Source organism: Coenobita brevimanus, chromosome 105 (assembly GCF_032717465.1).
Source record: "Coenobita brevimanus isolate Jiangsu-jjx chromosome 105, ASM3271746v2, whole genome shotgun sequence".
NCBI classification, from domain to species: domain Eukaryota; kingdom Metazoa; phylum Arthropoda; class Malacostraca; order Decapoda; family Coenobitidae; genus Coenobita; species Coenobita brevimanus.
This window is the reverse complement of record NC_137058.1, coordinates 27,338,804-27,350,572: the sequence shown is the minus strand read 5'-3', so window position 1 is coordinate 27,350,572 and position 11,769 is coordinate 27,338,804. Positions and strand designations below refer to the sequence as shown.

Below are 11,769 nucleotides of genomic sequence, written 5' to 3'. Positions count from 1 at the left end.
ATCTGCATTGTGTTGTGCCAATGCTAGCAGCATGCACTGGCTCAAGCCTGTTGCTGTTGGCCATGCAAAGCAGCCTCAGTGCCATCGTGGGTTGATGGATGCCCTTCCTGTCGTTTGGTACCTTTCTGTGAAGGCTTGGTTCACAGTCAGAATCTTCAAAGATTGGTTTCACCAGCACTTTGTCAAGGAGATCACCCATTATCAGACACTGGGAATCCCACACGACCAGGTAAAGGCTCCCTATCTCCTGGACAATGCACCTGCGCATCCGTCTGACAAGGAGTTGGTGGCTGAGAATGGCTGCATTAAGTGCTTGCTCTTACTATCTAATACAACTGCTTTCATCCAACCAATGGACCAAGGAGTAATTGTGGCTATGAAGAGGCTGTAGTGTTGGAGTTCCTGGACGAGGGGATGGTTGTTCTCGAGGACGAGGACGAGTGCAGGGAGGGACAGGACATGTGAGGCTAGTGGACTTTGGAAAACCTTCGTTGCTACAACCTCAAGTCAGCCACCTACAACTGGGCCAGTGCATGGAGGTCCCTGTCAAGACTCTAGAAAGTGGTTGGTCTCGTCTGCATCTCGGAGCCAATGTGGTGTACGACTTTCTAGGTTTTGACTTGGATGACTTTCATGCACATCTTCATGCGGTTGGTGATGTGGTGGATGTGGACAAAGTGTGAGTGGTTGGATGATGACGAGGGCAATCCTGGTTATCAGATCATGTCTGATGTCGTCATTGCATTTCTGTTGCGCTACAAGTACCCAGCTGGAAGATTCCAACGAGGACAGCGACAATGATGTGGTTGCCTCTCAGCTCGCCACTACTCCAGCCGTCCCCAAGCTGAGTGCACTCTGGGAACACATCGAGTTCATTCATGACTACCTGGAACACTCGGATTGTGACAGGGAGATGGGGCCCCTGGGACTTGTGGATGAAGTGTGTGCTTTTAGGCAGTTCATCATCAATCACCAGAATCGCCGGACCTTTCATCAGTCAACCATTGACAACTTTTTCAGGCCCGTGACCCCCGCCGTGCCCAGCCCTGGCTCCACACCATTACCTCACCAAGAACCACCTTCTACCTGAGCCACAGCCCAGCACATCGGCCATGGTGGAGTCTCCACTGGACGTGAGTTTGCGGCTATCTTGAAGGTTGTCTGCAGTGGGTGGACCATCACCACGTCCCAGCGACGTGCCCCTGGGCCGCCTGCCACACTTACTCTGTGGCTCAGACAGTCAATAAACAGCAATAACTTGCCACTAGACCACATGGGAATTTACAGTATTGTGCAGTGTCAAGAAATCAGAGTGCAAAGGATTAAGTGCAGCGCAACACTGGATTACTGTACGTGCTTCAAGTGCATCTTCACTGCTGTCAGAGCCATAGAGGAGGCAGGTTATTCTTCACAACGGCCACAGAGGTCTCTTAAGTACCTTATACACTGCTAAATATTTTCTGTACATCTAATTTCTCATTCTCTGGTTCCTTTTCATTTATTTTATAGTTTCTGTCCCTTGTTTGTGTGAACAGGGTCTTAAATAGGTGCTGTGCATGTCCGGTTGGGAGTTATTTAGGTGGCTTTCAAAGTTAGGTTCAGTTGGGGTCTATAAGTACCAGTCCAGGGGTATTTTGCCCAATTCCCGAACAAGACCAAGTCCTGGATGTTGCTTGGGCTCTATTAAGTCGGATCTTGGAGGGGTTACTGTATCTGTCCGCCCCCGTACTGAATGGTCAAAGTCACATGCTCTTCCGATCACTCCCATTGAACCTCCAGCACGTGAGTAATATGACTGTAACCCACAAGCAGTGTCAAAACGTTCGTATGCATCCCCACCCAATGTCCAAAGTCGCGTGGCCACCGGGCCAAGTCTTTCCTAACTGCCACTGAGATTGTAATATAGACTGCAAGCCACGAGTACACATTCTGACAGCGGCCGTCCACCTGTCTACTGAACGTCCAAAGCCCCCAGTCACTGTGAGTTGTGTTTCTGCATGGCCACTCGGCATCTAACAGACTGCAGTTCACAAGTAAATGTATGGCAAAAGCGTCTGTCCGCCTCGTGACAGAAGGGGGAGAATCCTGCCCACACCCTCGCTTCTCCTCCCCCCCTCCTGTCCCTCCTCCATACCCTCCTGGCTCCCCCCTCACTCCCTCAGTCCCTACCCTCCTCTGTGGTGGTAACATTGACTCGTGAGTTTTTAAATTTTTTTGTGATTTTGTTTCGAAATTCTGCAAAATCCACAAGAGAGCTCATGAAATTCTGCATCTAGACATACACTTAACTCTGGAAGGTGCTGCAAAATTTTACCCTACAATGGTGGGAAGTTATATGGTGGTAAGTTTTACTCAACACTATTCTCACTGCATTTCTGTACTTTTACTTATCAGTTTTGTGTATTTTAACGGCTATACCACGTTGAGTACACCGCTTCCTGTCCGATCAGCGAAGTTAAGCAATGTTGGGTCTGGTTAGTACTTGGATGGGTGACCGCCTGGGAACACCAGATGCTGTTGGCATCCCTACGTGTCAAGTGGGGTTGGTGGAGGATTAGTGCCCCTCCCTGTAAAACAATTAACTCTAAGCCGTTGGCCACCCCGTTTAGGATACATGGCATCTGGCAATGAATGAATTAGCTTATCTTATAGTATAAACACCAGCGAAGATGATGGTATACCATTTATCTCAATATAACCAATTTCCAGTGGCATATTTGGCTGTGGAAATTTGTTTTGACCTCCAGGAGCAATTGCTAATCACAGATAACTGATTTTCAAACTCTGTTCAGGTTTTTTGTGGGTTTTTGTTGTTTATGCATTGTTTCTTGATGTTTAGTATTAATAGCATCCTTTCTGGTTGATCTGTAGCTGCTGCTGTAGATGGCCACCTTTCTTCTTCTAGATCTATCAATAGTGGTGTTCCTCTGGGCTCTGTCCTATCACCAACTCTCTTCCTTTTATTCATCAGTGACCTTCTAAGCTGTACATCTGTCCCTGTCCACTCGTTCGCTGATGATTCCACCCTTCACCTTTCCATTCGGTTCCTGCAACATCCATCTCAGCAGTTATATACTTCAAGAAACAAGTGATGAGGCTATGGCACACTTAATGTCTGACTTGGCTCGTATCTCTGACTGGGGTAAAAGTAACCTTGTTGTTTTTAATGCATCAAAGACTCAATTCTTACGCCTATCAACCCAACAAAGTCTTCCGTTGGAGTATCCACTAATGTTTAATGATATCCAGCTTAGTCCTGTATCATTCTTGAACATACTTGGGGTTTCATTCTCTCGGAATTTATCTTGGAAAGATCATATTACATCTCTTGCAAATCTGCTTGCAAGAGATTAGGTGTGCTAAGCCGACTCGGTACCTTCTTTACTCCTGACTTTATACACGCGTTTTGTTTGCCTGTATAGAGTACAACTCTCGTGTGTAAGGAGGCTCCCCACATACAGCTTTTCTCAATAGGGTTGAGTCAAAGGCTTTTTGTCATCATCTCTCCTCCTCTTACTGGCTCCCTTCAACCTCTGTCTCTTTGCTGCACTGTTGCATCTATATCTCTTCTATCGCTACTTCAATGGTCTTTGCTCCTCTGATCTGTCTGCTTGCATCCCTCTACCTCTACGACGGGTGTGTAGTACCCATCTACCAACAAACTCTCATCTCTTTTCTGTCCAGCTATGCAAGAGTTAACCGTTACTTCCAGTCCTTAATTTATGCAACAGGTCAGCTCTGGAACTGTCTCCCTCTATCTGTATTTCCTGCTTCCTATGATCTCCAGTCTTTCAAATGCAGTTTGTCCAGGCATGTCAAAATGAATAGATCTTGATTTTGGCTCTTTTTTTGTATTGTTTTTGTTTTTCTCTTGGAAAGAATGGTTTGTGGGCTCGTGGCATTTGGTTCCTTCTTCCATGCATTAAAAGAAAATTTAAAAAATAAATAATCCTATGGCATAATAACCAGAAAACAGTGCAAAAATTAAGGGGGGTACTGTACATAAATATTGTATAGGTAGGGTGTTTTTTGGTTTACTTTTTTTTTTTTTTTTTTTTTTTTTTCCTCCATGGTTGTCTTGGTGTTTAGCATTATTTTGGATATTCTTGTGTGTTTTGATGTCATAATATGGCAGAATGACCTGAAAACTGTGCCAAAACTAGGAGGGATACTGTTAGTCCAGTAGTGTATACAGTAGGTAGGGTGTTTTCTGGTTTTCATTTTTTTTTTTAATGGTTTTCTTGGTGTTTAGCATTACTTTGGATATGCCTGTGTGTGTTTTGATGTCTAAATATGGAAGGTTGACCTGAAAACAGTGCCAAAATAAGGAGGTGTACTGTACATACAGTAGTGTATAGGTGGGTGTTTTTTGGTTTTCATTGTTTTCATGCATGGTTTTCTTGGTGATGAAAATTATTTTGGATAAGCCTATGTATGTTTTGATGTCAAAATATTGCTGAATGACCAGAAAACGCTGGCAGAATACATACTGTAGTGTTTGGGTAGGTTTTTTTTTCGGTTTTCAGTGGTTTTACTGCATGGTTTTCTTGGTGTTTAGCATTCCTTTCGATATTCCTGTGTGTGTTTTGATGTCCAAATATTCCTGAATGACCAGAAAACACTGGCAAGTTAAGCATAGGTACTGTACAAATAGGTTAGGTGTAGGTTGGAGGTGGGTATGGTAGGGGAATAGTGTTCATTATCCGGATGTTGCCACTGTCCGGACATGCCTTTGCTCTATTATGTCCGGATAAATGAACGATTACTTTAGTCCATAGGTTAGGGTTGAAAAGGCTACCACCTGGGGGAAAACCGCATGCTATCTTATTTTTTTGGATAATCCGATGCCTAAAGTTGATGAAAATTACATGATAGCCGTTTGTAAGGAGTAGCTTTTTGTTTGATATCACCCTTTAAACATAGCGGTGCAACAAATTTTTTGGTCCAATTTTACCAAGTACAGGAAGCAAAATCTACCATAACTTTGCAACCAATCAACATATCTTGACAAGTGACCAGGTTGCTGTTGAGTTCCTCTGCCAGTTAATATATGATAAGTGTACACTGAATGCATATTTAGTCCACAGGAGGCAGAATTGTAATGAAATTCTGATATTTCTTCTTATCAGAGAACATTGTAATAAAGTGGTTATTACATCATCAAGTAGACACACACATCGCCCGTACTGCTATAAACAACATTGTGAAAGAACTTTAATGGGTTATAGCTGAATTGTCATTCTAATTGTGATTCCTACAACAAATAAAAAAATCCCGAATTTGAAAATATGCTGGATGAATGTAGAATGGTTTATTATATTCAGTGTTGGTTTAATGTATGAACAGTTGATTGAAACATGTATATGGGCACATTTATCACAATCATCATTATGAAAAACTATGCACATCTTGTATTTTAACCATTTTCGTTATCTCCATTGTCGTCATTTGAGTTTCCAAGCTCAATATCTGATTCCTCCACCTCCTCCTCTTCCTGCCACTGATTAGTGCAGGTTTGTAGTATGCGCATTTCTGTGCATACCAAAGAGTTGACAAAGCATGTGCAGTCTGGCAATGAGTATGATTGCTTGCACTTGCAGGACAGCATCGGGGGCTGATGGGGTGTGCATCCACTCAAGTGTCCAGGAAGCCATCTCTGACATGTGTCCAACCGCAAGTCTTTGGAATCAGGTACAAGTGGGTTTCGATTGAAGGCAGCACTTCCACACGGCTGCCTGGTAGTTAGCTCTTAGTGTATGCATAAAGAGGCAGTCTTTGCGTGGTGCTAGCTGGCCAGAGTCTACCTCTCCTCGTCCGACACAAAAGAGTTGGTAGCAGAGTCCATTCACATCTGTAGTGATACTTGTGGCTTCATGCATACAACAGATGAACTGTTGTATGTTCTCAAAGAGATGTGGTGAAGCTTATGGTGTGGTGCTGAAAATGATACAAATTGTTTGCGTTTTTGCATATGTGGAACTGCAAATTTCAAGAATTTTGCGGATTTGCGGTTGCAGAAGACAAATTTTTGAGTTTGCAGATTTGCGTTGTGGAACTGAATTTTCTTTTGCGGTGCCCACCTCTGGGTTTGGTGGCATACTACTGGTTCCTGCAATAGGCTCCATTATCATCAACCTATGAACAAAGTACGGTACAGTCACCCCAAGAAGTGATGGCAGAGTTTCAGATTGCTTCGGTCACTCTCCACTGCCAAGCGTTCAATGAAAACAGTGAGTATAAGGTAAACATTCAATGCCTTCATCACGTCATATCAAATAAAATATATATCGCGCTAAGAATGATGTAAAATGAATAACGGGAGGCAGTGATATATTAGATTTAGAAGTTAACACTTAGTTACCTTTCCCGATTTGAATGAATGTGAAATGTATTACTCCGCGCACGGTGGGCAGTAGGCCTATAACTCCGTGTTCCTGATTTATTTTTCCCAGGATTTCAAATACAGATGCTCTAGTTTTGAAGACCCGTTAAGGAAAATTCTTGTGACTGCAATACACTGCCTTATTTTCAAGAGCTATGGTGATGATACAGCAACAACAAGGATGCCATAACAATGAAATTATTCTTCGTAACGATGCCCTACCGGCGGTAGCAGCAAGACCATACTGCCTTTTATTCCATCTTCCTCCCGCCAGTAATAATTATAATTAGCAACTTTATTACCAATTGATACAAAATTATTTTTCAGCTGTAAGGAGGTATGACAGATTTTGCATTTTTCTCTTACACCAGGCAATAAACAGGACCAAAACATGAGTTCATAAATTCTTGCAATGCAAAAGCACGCACTTTCTACGCCATCTTTTAATCTTAATATCTGTCTTTTTAAATAAACTGTAATGTGCTGCTGAACAGAAAATGCTGATTTGGAAGTTTTGAACTCAATGATTTGTTTATGAACCTCTGCATTTTATTACTCTCGCTAATCGATTATGCACTGAGGATATCAGACTGTGACAAGTGAGCATTCTCCAAGGAGCTCCGACTCTAGGCAAATTTCAAGGTTCTTTTTTTTTTTTTATACTTCTTTCACTGATAGCCCTCTGGCTTATATTAAGTAATCCAGAGATTTTTCTTAATGGAAAACTGGCCAAAGGCAGTATAATAACTGCATGTCTTTGAGTAAATGTTATCTCTTCGTGTGTGTTGATCGAAACATTTAATAGCTTACGCTGCCTTCCCGCTTTCTGTCGTCGTTCATGGAGATATGGGAAACGGAAATAAATGACTTTAAATTAGTCCATAGTATTGTAACGGAAATTATTTTATAAATAATAATTACTAATTCTAATTGTTTATTGAAGCTTCCTTTTGTTCAGTTTTACGCTACTAAAAAATTATTGCGTTTTACCATATTGTTTGAATATACAGGTACTTTGGCATTGATTTATTGTTTTTTGTAACAATTTTATGTATTAGGTTTTACCACATAGAGATATAAGGACGAGTGTGTGCACTATCGCTGACCGAAAAATCTGGATACTCCGCTGTCACTTCTTGGGCGGACTGTACAAGTCAAATCAAAATATCATAACCATTTCTTAAGGAATCACTTAACAGTGAAGATACATTATCAAATACCTGTAGAAAAAGAGAAACATATGAGAATAGGCCTGTAATCTACTGTTCAGGTTATATTTTCACAGAATAGTATTTTCTGTTATACCATGTTGAGTACACCGCTTCGTGTCCGATCAGCGAAGTTAAGCAACGTTGGGTCTGGTTAGTACTTGGATGGGTGACCACCTGGGAACACCAGATGCTGTTGGCATCCCTACGTGTCAAGTGGGGTTGGTGGAGGATTAGTGCCCCTCCCTGTAATACAATTAACTCTAAGCCCTTGGCCACCCCGTTTGGGATACATGGCGTCTGGCAATGAATGAATGATGAATAACACCTTTACAGTATACTTGTAATGTATCTATATTTGACTGTGTATTTTAGCATAACAATCTGCAAAAATGACACTTAAAACATGCTAATTTACAGTGTAACACAATATTCAAATCTGGAAGGATAATATTTGTACCCCATCAGGTGGCACAAATCAACTGTTGGGCATATTATCAAAGTATAGATTTTGTTTGTTTGTTGCAGGAAGCACAATTAGAATGACATTTCAGTTATAATCCATTAAAGTTGTTTCAGTGTCGTGTATAGCAGTAAAAGTGAGGTGTGCCTCTGGTTCATGATGTAATAGCCACTTTAATACAATGTTCTCTGATAAGAAGAAATATCAGAATTTCATTACATTTCTGCCTCCTGTGGACTAAATATGAATTCACTGTACATTTATCATATATTAACTGGCAGAGGAACGCAACAGCAACATTTTGAGGGGTCATTTGTAAGGATATGTTGATTGGTTGCAAAGTTATGATAGATTATGCTTTCCGTTCTCGGAAAAATTGGACCAAAGAATTTTGTCGCTTAAAGTGTGATATATAACAAAAAGCTACTCCTTACAAATGGCTATCATGTAATTTTATCAACTTTAGGCATCAGACTGTACAAAAAATAGCATGCATCCCCCCCCCCCAGGTGCTAGCCATCAGCTCAAATTCAGGGTCTGGCCCATGGACTAACAGCCGCACAGAAAGTCCTCATTAACCCCTAGGTATTTGGTGATTTTTCTGAGTTGAATAAAATCGTCCAGTAGTAGGAGTAATAGCAGTAGTAGTGGTAGTATAGTAGTAGTAGTTCCAACCCCACCTTCATCTGAATGTGAACCCAGTGGACTGCAGGCTTGTTTCCCTTCTGCAATTCATCCACCCTTCAGGGGATAGGGAAGTAGTTGAGGAACGTTTGTATAACCACACAGTTCAGTCATCTGGTTATTTCGGTGCCACCAGGTGAAGGCGTCCTGGCATCCTGCTCCAGCTGGGACTGAACAGGTAAACACGACAACGAATATGATTTTTTTTTTTTACTCCTTATTCCTTCTTTCAGACGATTTTCAGCTTCAGGGGGTTAGATAGAGCCTTCATTAATCCCTTCAGTACGAGGGATGTTTCCTAAGTTGAATAAAATCGTTGGTAAGTAGCAAAAACGAAAATAAAGCAAAGGCAGGTGTTGAGAGAGGCTGTGTATCCTTGCGCTTGGCGCACCTCACCTCGTGACGTCATCCCATCATGCACCTCCTCGTCTCAGATCGTCTTAAGTTAGTTTGTGTGTCTCGTACTTTAATCACCGACAATCGTCTTGTATCAACCGTCTGCGGGCTCCAAGGTGCTTCAGTTTACGCCGGTGCAGCTTGTGGACATCGCAGCCGTTCGGGTGAGTTGATAAAATGGCCAAGAATGACTGTAGGTAGATATTTAAAAGGATGCTTGTACGTCCGCATCTGATGTGAGCGGCCTAGGTAAACACAAGCTGCCATACCCACTGTTATTGCATCATACAACCTCATGCCAGCCTTCGTGCTTCATTTTTACTCTCTAAGCTTCACTGATATATCAAAATACGCATGAAGTTTATGAAATAGGCGAGAACGACTGTAGACGAATTATAAGAGAAATTGTTTATACGGTAACGGTGATGTTTATACCTCTACCGTACACCTGCCGGCCAAGTAGATGCATTTGTTTACGTATATTATTCATTCTTGGTGCTGGGGAGGGATGTCTTCACGTGGTGGCACCGATTCAGCTGAGGTGCGTAGCTGCCAGGTTATAAAAACGTCACTCATCTCCCTCCCTATCCCCTAAAATGAAGACGGTGGACTGCAGGTGAAGGTGTCTTCAGCCGTCCACTGGGTTCACGTTCAGATGAGCTTTGGGATGTCACCACCACCACTACTACTACTACTACTACTACTACTACTACTACTACTACTACGTCATCATCCATGGTCATCTATAGCGCTATATTGAACCCATTCGGTACGATGACCTTTTTTTTTTTTTTCTCGAGCTATTTCCAGACGATTTTATTCAGCTCAGATGGAATTCGACCTGAAGGGGTTTGATCCAAGCTTCATTATCCTTCTGTAACGTGAAATAAAAGTAAATAGATAAATGAATAAATAAATACAATCGTCTGGTGGAAGGTAGGTTTAGATAGAGTCGGGTTGATGGAGATAACTAACATAAATATTGCTGTGAGTGAAATATTATTTTTATTATTATTATTATTATTATTATTATTATTATCAATACTGTTTTTATTGTTGTTGCTGCTGCAATTATTACTGCTGTTATTGATATTTATGTTGCTGTTATTATCGTTATTATTATTATTATTATTATTATTATTATTATTATTTTGCTCTGATTTGTTGAATTTATGGTTTTGTACCATGACGTGGGAGACTCCAGGACACAGGCAATCATACATACATACATTCATATACCATACATACATACATACATACCATACATATATATATACATACCATACATATATATACCATACATATATACATTCATACCATACATACATACCATACATATATATACATACCATACATATATACATTCATACCATATTCATACCATACATACATACCATACATATATATACATACCATACATATATATACCATACATATATACATTAATACCATACATATATATACCATACATATATACATTCATACCATACATACATACATACATACCATACCATACATACATACATACTCGTACATAAAATGCATACAAGCACATACAATTATTCTAGTACATACGACATAAACTGAAGTATATACCTACCATCCTTCATACATATACACGCATCTGCATTCATACTTACCTACCTACCTACACCCGTACATAGTCATACATACAGTATATATATATATATATATATATATATATATATATATATATATATATACAGCGCTCGTCAGAAGTATCGAGCGCCTATGTCAGGGCGCGCACTACTTTTGGCGAAAAAAGAATCACCCTTTTTTTGGTACTAAAAATGAGCCAGATGTTTGGGCCACTAACATGACATCACGACAGCTTGAGGCCTTACTACGTGCTGGTTGGCTGTCGCCTCAGTTGCTTACGGGCTGCTGAGAGAGAGGAACTCCACTGCTCCTCCCTCTCCTTGTGCCATTTTTTACCTAGTGTCCTGCAGTGTTTTGGCTTTCGCCACTTTGTTGTGGCCCCTACCTGTGAACTTTCAAGTGAAATCATGTCACAGATCATTGCTCTAAAAGAGGCAGGCCACACCACGAAGGAAATTAGTGATTTGGTTGGTGTGGCTCGATCGACAGTGCGAAGTTGGTGTGCCCATTTTCGAGTGGAAAATAGTGGTGACGTTCCTACAAAGAAACCGCGGTCTGGTAGGCCCAGGAAAACTTCCCCGAGATCTGTTAATGTGTTAAAACGTGCAGTGGAGTCTAATCCTCGTGTGAGTGCAAGGAAAATTTAGGAGAGCAACCCAGAAGTGTTTGGTGAGGTTTCAGTGCGCATGGTGTCTCGAAGAGTCCATGAACTTGGTTACACAAGTCACAGGCCTGTGAGAAAGCCTCTTCTTACACATTACCAGTGACTTCGTAGGCTTGCCTTTGCTAACAAGTACCTTAACTGGGGTGAGGACCAATGATTGTCAGTGTTGTGGTCTAAAGAGGCAATGTTTAGTGTTACCTGTAATCGAGGAGCGCGCGTGTACCGGTGCAAAGGTAGTGACCCGCTTGACCCCCATTACGTGGGGAGCACAGTTAAACACCCTGATTCACTTATGGTATGGGGTTGTTTCTCTGGGAAGGGTTTGGGGAAGCTTGTTGTGCTTCCCAGGAAC

The 11,769-nt window shown here is 41.5% G+C and overlaps 1 non-coding gene and 1 pseudogene across 1 annotated transcript; both read left to right on the top strand.

Annotated features, from left to right (window-relative positions):
- Positions 1-2,404: 2,404 nt before the first annotated feature.
- On the top strand, positions 2,405-2,523 carry LOC145416376 (5S ribosomal RNA). The gene has a single exon (XR_013900266.1). It is a non-coding gene; the product is annotated as a 5S ribosomal RNA (ribosomal RNA).
- Positions 2,524-7,673: 5,150 nt separating this feature from the next.
- On the top strand, positions 7,674-7,792 carry LOC145416401 (5S ribosomal RNA; annotated as a pseudogene).
- Positions 7,793-11,769: the final 3,977 nt, after the last annotated feature.